The sequence below is a fragment of the Tyto alba genome, unplaced genomic scaffold (assembly GCF_018691265.1).
Source record: "Tyto alba isolate M040663 unplaced genomic scaffold, T.alba_DEE_v4.0 Super-Scaffold_42, whole genome shotgun sequence".
Taxonomy (NCBI): domain Eukaryota; kingdom Metazoa; phylum Chordata; class Aves; order Strigiformes; family Tytonidae; genus Tyto; species Tyto alba.
In genome coordinates this window covers 31359995-31367319 of record NW_024881318.1, presented here as the reverse complement: position 1 = coordinate 31367319, position 7325 = coordinate 31359995, and the positions used below count along the sequence as shown (strand labels likewise).

At 42.9% G+C, this 7325-nt stretch overlaps 1 protein-coding gene across 5 annotated transcripts in view; it reads left to right on the top strand.

Moving 5' to 3' along the window:
* Positions 1-5116: 5116 nt before the first annotated feature.
* Positions 5117-7325, top strand: part of ARHGEF28 (Rho guanine nucleotide exchange factor 28) — a 134257-nt gene continuing 132048 nt past the window's right edge. For all 5 annotated transcript variants that reach the window (XM_042804848.1, XM_042804847.1, XM_042804846.1 and 2 more), the window contains exon 1: positions 5117-5150. The gene's annotated coding sequence lies outside the window, so the exon portion shown is untranslated. The remainder of the gene's footprint in view (positions 5151-7325) is intronic.

The window sequence follows — 7325 nt, the reverse complement described above, 5'->3', positions numbered from 1 at the left end:
TGAGGCCAGTGAAATAGATCCCAAAAGTGGGACCAATCAACAATGAACAAAGCTTCAAAGCTGATCTGTGTCACGGACTTTGTAGGCATCCAGGTGTCCCCAGCAGGGCTCCCATCTAGCAAGGAGATGTCATAGAAAAGGGTGCGTGCATGGGAAGTTCACATAGAGAGAGGCTTCCTTTTGGATGAAAAGCAAGTAATTTTTGTACTGCAGAGACATAAGGGGGCATGTGGGGCAGCCAATATATAACGATTTTTTATATTTTTTTTTTCCAGGCTGTTTTCTGTGTCTTTCAGTTAGAACAGCCAATGCCATTTACCAATTCCTACTTTCTCAGGATTTTTCTAGACTATTTTCAGCTTGGCAGATGATAAGTTGCTGTTACATTTCCTTGGTTTTGCGCATATCAAGGGTATCTCAGAATGTCTCCAGTTTCTTGGTGGCCAGCTGCACTTCAACAATGTGGTCCTCAAGGGTGCTCTGGTTCCCAGGCTGGCAGGCACTTTCTTGGTCAGCATTTCATCAGACATCATCTTCTGTTCAGTGTTTTTCCCCTTCTAACCAGATCATCTTTATTACTGCTCCAACATGCCAACAGCATATGAAATAAGACAGCTTGAGTTACATTTTTGAAGTTTACTTGATATAATACATATTATTTAAATAAACTTTAATTGCTAAATAAAATAAAATATATTTGAATGCAAAATTTGTACTTTTTTTTTTTTTTTTTCCCCCCAGAAAATATTCATGTTCCTGAATAATTTGGGGATGGTGCATCACTACCTTATAGTGGCAGGGTCTGTGTGATACTATTTGTAAAGATGCACTGGTAATGGCAGTTGCTAAAAGGGTGCTGTACAAAGCATAAAGAATTTGACAGAGAAAACAGTAAAATGTGAAGGGAATGAGGAGTGCTGTGGAATGGTAACAAAGCAGCCAATTTCTGATTGACTGATATGGCAGGAAGTGCTGGGATATAGATGGATATAAAAGAAGGTAGAAATATTCTTGCTGGGTATGTATTAGGCTGAGTTCCCCCATGACATAGTGCATGAGCTGTCACAGGAAAATTGTTTCAATTCTATTACTGTCTCAAGGTATGTGCCTATTCCAGCGTTCCTCAAATTAAATAGGTTCCTACTTACAGAGTTGTCACTTTTATTTAATCACTGATGGAATTCTGGGGTTGAGACAACCAACATAAATCAGTTCATGTGCTTGCAACAGTAAATTTTACACATCTAAACATTACACATCTAAAATCTGAAGTTTTGATGCAGAATTGGTTTGTTGATGCTTTCTGATCGTTCAACCTTCTGCCAAAGATTTCTGCTTTAGGTTTGGAATCTCATGAGTTGACCAAGTGTAAAAGAGTGGACTGTGTTAGGAAAACTTCTAGGCTCATTAAAGCAGGCTTGAGACATCCCTTACTTTAAACAAGTATACAAAGAAATAAAATGTATGCTTTCATTGATTGAACATTTTTTTCTGACCCTTCCTTGACAAAGCAACCTCCTTATATTGCAGAAGTCCATCTTGATGGTGAATTTGGCATTGCTATTGCCAGCAACTGGACATCATTAGTCTTCAGACTCTTTCACATCTCTGCATTTAAAAGCAAATAAACAGGGTTTGTAATGGATCTAACAATGCTTGTGCAAGATAAGCAAATCTTGCCAAATAGGTGATTTCTGATTTGCATACATACTTGAGCTCAGACTTTGTGCAAAGGTTACAATTGCGATACTGAGCTGAAACATTTTCAGGTTGCTCTGGATAACCACAGTCCACCTTTCACTGACATTCCTCAGTTGGAGATGGTAACCCAAACTACTGTAATACTGCAAAACAAAGAAGTCGAAGGTTTCATGGAAAAGCATCAGATTTTATGGGATACTGCAGTTTATGATTTAAAACACAAATATGGTAGTTATGGAGCAAGTTTTCAGTGAAAATCACACACGTTCTACACTTGAAAAACAGGCAAAACTAAAGAAACAAAAAAACCCCCATATGTAGTTTTCAATACATCCCCATTTACAATCCGCTTTAAAAATGAAGGAAAGGCATATAGGAAATGTTAAAACACTCTGTTGTAAAAAGATTTGAGTGTAAGTTGAGTGTATGTAGATAATCCTTATCTATGTAGCTATTTGTAGTTACAGTGACATATTTTGATGGAAAATGACTTAAAGTGGTTTGTCTTTGGTTTGTCTTTGCTTTTTTTTTTTTTTTTTTTTTTTTTTTTAATTAAAGTCTTCAATGAGAGTTACTGTGCTTGCTGGAACTTACTGTACCACAACTTCTAACACCACCCTTGGTCTTCAGGCAAGGATTATTTCAGCATTTTTTTTTTTAAATTTTTATTTTTTTGATATATTTTAGTAAGATTTTGTTAAGACTGTGATTTCAAAAGTTCACTTGGAGAATTTACTCCAAGCTGTGTCACTTGGGGTCATGGAAGGTGAGAAGAAGAGGAGTAGGAGGAGTAGTAGTAAGTCCTAAGTAAGTAGTAGTAATGTTGGTAAGATCAAGAAATGACCTCACTTTTGCCTATGACACTTTCCATTTTGTAACATTACTTTCTGCATACGTGTGTTGAAAGCTAAGCATTCATCCAAACATTTCAATTCTTATTAATTATGATAATAGTTGTCAAATCACAGATTCTTTAAGATGTTTTTAATAACTAATGTATTCAAGCAGAAACTGTTCTGCACATCATGAAAAATTGAGTAAACTTTAGTCAGTGACACAGAAGTTCCGGACAACAGCCATTACTTTGATGACAGGATGGTCTATGAATTCCAAAGACAGTATCTGAACTGTATGTGTTTTTTTTTATTTTGATACTTAAATGTGGTCCATCAAAGCTTACTTATCATCTCGCATGCATAGTCCCAACATGTACAAAAAGCTTACCTAAATCCTTGTTTGCATGATAGAAATGCAGGAGGTGGTTTCCTCTAGATTGAGGTCTAAGTCAGTATCTTAGAATAATACCACATAGTGTTGGAAATTATGTAAACTAAATTACAACTCTTAGCTAAATATTTTCACAGGAAAATTTGGAATTGAAATCCTGAGGGCCTACGGCTGCTGCAGATGCACTTACACTTGTCTTCTTTTCTTGGATAATATGCAGTTGGATTGGAACTAAAATAAAGCAATCCTTTCGTATGCTTCCAGTAAATATGCTGGGGCTGGATGTAGAGGAAAGGTGCTGTAAGGCGGTTGCAAGCCATGCCTAAGCTGACCACACCCCATCAACCTGTATCTCTTATTTTTCCTTCCTGCAAATTTAACTTCCCCAAGTCCTGGTCGCACCGTAGCCAGTGGGTGCATTACCTTTGCAATCTCAGAGTTGTGGACTTGCTCTGACAAGTACAGCACAGAAAGTCCCTGCTTCCCTGTACCCTGTGCAGATGTTTGTCTGTGTGATAAGCCACCCAAAGCAAGCCAATGAAAAGTTTCAAATTTTAGAAATGGACACACACTATATAAAGCCATGAAACTCTGAAACTCTTGCCAAAATACAAGGAGAGGTGACGGTGTTTTACTGGCTTGTTTCTCTCATTCAGGGAGGTACTTTCATGACCTGTGCTCTGTTGAAGGAGTCACTTCCTTTTAAAAAATGGTTGTGAAACTATCATGTATTTAGACAGGTGAAGGTAAGTGAATTAGAGGGCTTAATTGTGTTAAGGACCTCTGGTAAGAAGACAATAACTGAGAAGCTTGAATTTTTGATTACGGAATGTGGGTCAGGCTGTGATCTTGTGCTCTTAGCTAGGAGCTTGCAGCATATTTACCAGGCTGGCTACAGCTTTTCAATATGCAACATACAGGCTTTCGAATACCAGCTAAAGAAAACGTCAGCCTGAATTGTGTTGCTGCTTCCTATGTACATTTTTTTTTTTAACCTATCAACACAGATTATTAGAGTGTCTACTATTCTCATTGCAAGTGTTTTTCAGTTTTAAAAGACCTGCAAGTATTCTTTTGGGTATGGGAAAAGAGTACAGGATAGAGAAGAGTTATGGTAGTAGAGCATGCTTTCATCTCAGAGGATGCTCTCAGAGGACTTGGATAGCATTTTTTACTATTGGCTTAGTCAATTTTAAACTGGTAGCATTGCTTAATAAACTAATACTTAGAACCTACTTAAGCTCTAATTCTGAACAGATTCAGCTTCCGTGTTTTAGGAAATACATACCTTCATAGTGTTCCAGCTGCTGCTCCACAGTAAAGCATCATTTATTTCATGCACTGCTTACAGCATTTTGGTAAACGTTTTTCATCCCCACAGCACTGTGCTAAAATGCTGCTGTTACAAAGAAAGTATGCTGTCCATCTACAAAAGACGGGGCATTAAGTAACTGCAGTACAACGAGAGGGAGCTTGGTACATCCCTGCTCCCAGTCTGGTACTCAACACCCCACCTTCAGTGCTCTACTGTCCTTATTAGTGAAACAGGTTGTCAGAGCAGGCTTCGGGAGTCAGCGTTACAGGACGATTTGTGTGTTGTGTATGTGTAGCAGCTGAAAAGCCAAAATACGGTGCTGTCTGTGGGGACGAAAGCCCTACGCCTGCATGACACACGCCTGGACCGACGGGGCAGCGGCGAGACCTGCGAGCCCCTTGCGTGGGCAGCGCCCGTCCGGGGGCTGCGGAGGAGGGGAGGGCTCCGGGGGGCTGTGCGGGGGCACCGGGGGCTGCCCTCAGGCTCGCTCCCCGCCGCCCGCCGCCGCGCTCCGGCCGGGAGAGGGCAGCGCTCCCCTGCGGAAGGCGCTGGGGGCCGGTGCTTCCCGCTCCCGGGGCAGAGGCGCCCTCGGGGCCGCGCAGGGCTCCCCGCGGGGCGTCCCGCCTCCTGCCCCGTCGAGCGAGCGCCGCCACCGCGGCCGACCTCGTCCCCAGCGGGGCGGCGGGGACGGGACGGGGACGGGCTGTCCCTCCCGGGCGCCGGGCACCCGCCTCGCCCCCGGGCGGGTCCATCCCAGCGCGGCTTTGTTCCCTCGCCCCGCGGGCGGCCGGGCGCGCCCCGCCGGGCTCCCGCGGGCGCGGCCCCGGCGGCGGGTTCGGCAGCGCCGCCTCCTGCCCCGGCGGCGCGGGCGGCGGCGGCAGAGACTCGCCCGGGACGGCGGGCGGAGGTAAGGCGGCCGCTGTCCTCGGAGCGGAGCGGGGAGCCCGGGCCGCAGCACCTGCTGCCAGGGAGACCCCGGCCCCGCGGGGCGGGTGGGCGGCGGTGCCGGGGCCGCTGGGCGGGGGGGGGGGCGGGCGGCGGCGGGGTACCCTAGTCCTCCCCCCGGGGTGCCCTCGCCCTGCTCAGGGGGACGCGGTGACCCCGGACCGGCTCCGCGCCTCTCTGGGGAAAACGTTCCCCGGACTGTCAGTTCCCGTGGGCTGTCAGTTACTTTCCAAAGTCCCAAGGGTAGGGAGAGGGAGGATTTCTTTTCTACATATATATATATATATATATATATTTCCACACACACACCCTTTTTTTTTTTTTTTCCTTGTTTGTTCATTATTTTGCTGTAAGAGCTGCTCGTGTTTTTTTTTTTTTTTTTGTTTGTTTGGGTTTGGTTTTGGTTTTTTTTTGTGTGTGTATTTTGTTTGTTTGTTTGTTGTTGTTGTTCTGTTTTTTTTTTTTTTTTTTCAGTTCTTGTCCCTAAGTGGATGAGGTGTTTGGTTATAATGATGAATGTACTTGCCTTTCTCAGCTGGAGCAAAAGAAATTTTGAACTTATTTACTTTAACTGCTTTAAGGACTGAAAAATGTAAAGGCAATGGAAATGTTTCTAACAGAAGAATTCTGAGAAACAGCTTTCAAAGCAGCTCTTGGTAGTGTTTTGTGGGGACGCTGGTGTGTGCAACTTAGAGTTGCGCCGGTCTTCAACCTGCGCAGTGATTATCATACAGAAAAAAGGGTCTTAAATCCTTCCTCCTTTTTATGGATTTACTTCTGCCTCTGTATTTGGTTTTATACAAGAATGGAGGTATTTCTTCTCATACGTCATTATAAGGCACATGAATGTGATAGAAAGCCTAACACGACACAAGTTTTTTCTTTTGTGGAGATGATTTGCTCTCTACCACACTTTGTGGAAACCAGATTTCAGCAGGCACTTGACTAGCAGGGATTTTTCCAAAGAGGTAAGAAATTAACTGTATGCAGTGACTTAGATATGAGAAATCAACAGGACAAAGTCTGATGAAACGACTTGAGTACATAAGTGCTTTTCTTTTTCCAAAGTGGTGTTTGAATATCGAGTGGCAACAAAGAAAGTGGTCGTGTAGATGTATCTTAATAATTATAATCTACTGAGAAACTCATCTGGCCTTCTCAGTTGACTTGTAGATTCGACATTTCTGCCAACATTTTGTTACGTAATATCAGGGAGGAGTATTCCCTTTCTCGATTTGAAACTGCTGCTGTTATTCAGAAGTTCCCATTGTCTCCCCTGAGAATAGTTCCTTTGTGGGGTGGTTTCAGAAGGGCATGATGTGTGAAATGGCCCGACATTCTTTTCATCTGAATAGCAAGTGATATGAGAATTTGCACCAGGATATAGGAAGGATAGCCTATGACTAATAGAGTCACTCAGTAGGTCTAGTTCCAGTTTTTGTCTTTGCCAGCCAAAAACCAGCTCTCTGCATGGCTGCACATCAGTCAGTCTGGCACCTGCACATCTCGATTTCCTGTTTATAGGTGGGGAATAGGATAATCCCAGGGGAGGAACATACATCCTCCGTGCCTTCTACAAATAAGTCTTTTAGGTTCTAAGGTGCTTCCTAGAACAGCAAGCAGAATTTGTATCACCATGCATGTTTGTGCTCAAGTATTGAAGCTACAGAAGTCTTCATTTGCACCAGGAGTTTTCATACTTTTTGATTGGAGCACTCATTTTTTTCTCTTCTGCATCAGCTTGAATATTACTACATCTGTAGCATCTTTTCACCCACCCCCTGTCTCCGGAATGTTTTTTTGAATTTTCCTTAATGTTATCTGCTGAAATTCTTCAAAAATTACAGAATTTTCAAAAACTTACAGATTTTCCTACTGACTAGTTGAGCCAGGGGAGTTGTGTCTTTCAGGCTTAGCATCATTAAGACAAGTGGGTACCGCTAAACTACATTAGTAATTAGAAGAGGGCTGTGAGGTGGAATAGTCACCTTTCTGAATGGAATCTGCTTCTATGAATATCAGAATTATATCTAATGACTTTTGGTATTGAAAATTTGTTTCTTGCTCTTAATGGTTGTGGAGTTTGTTGTGCTGTTCTAGCTGTTCATGAAGGTGGAATACAATTACAAAAGGGTCA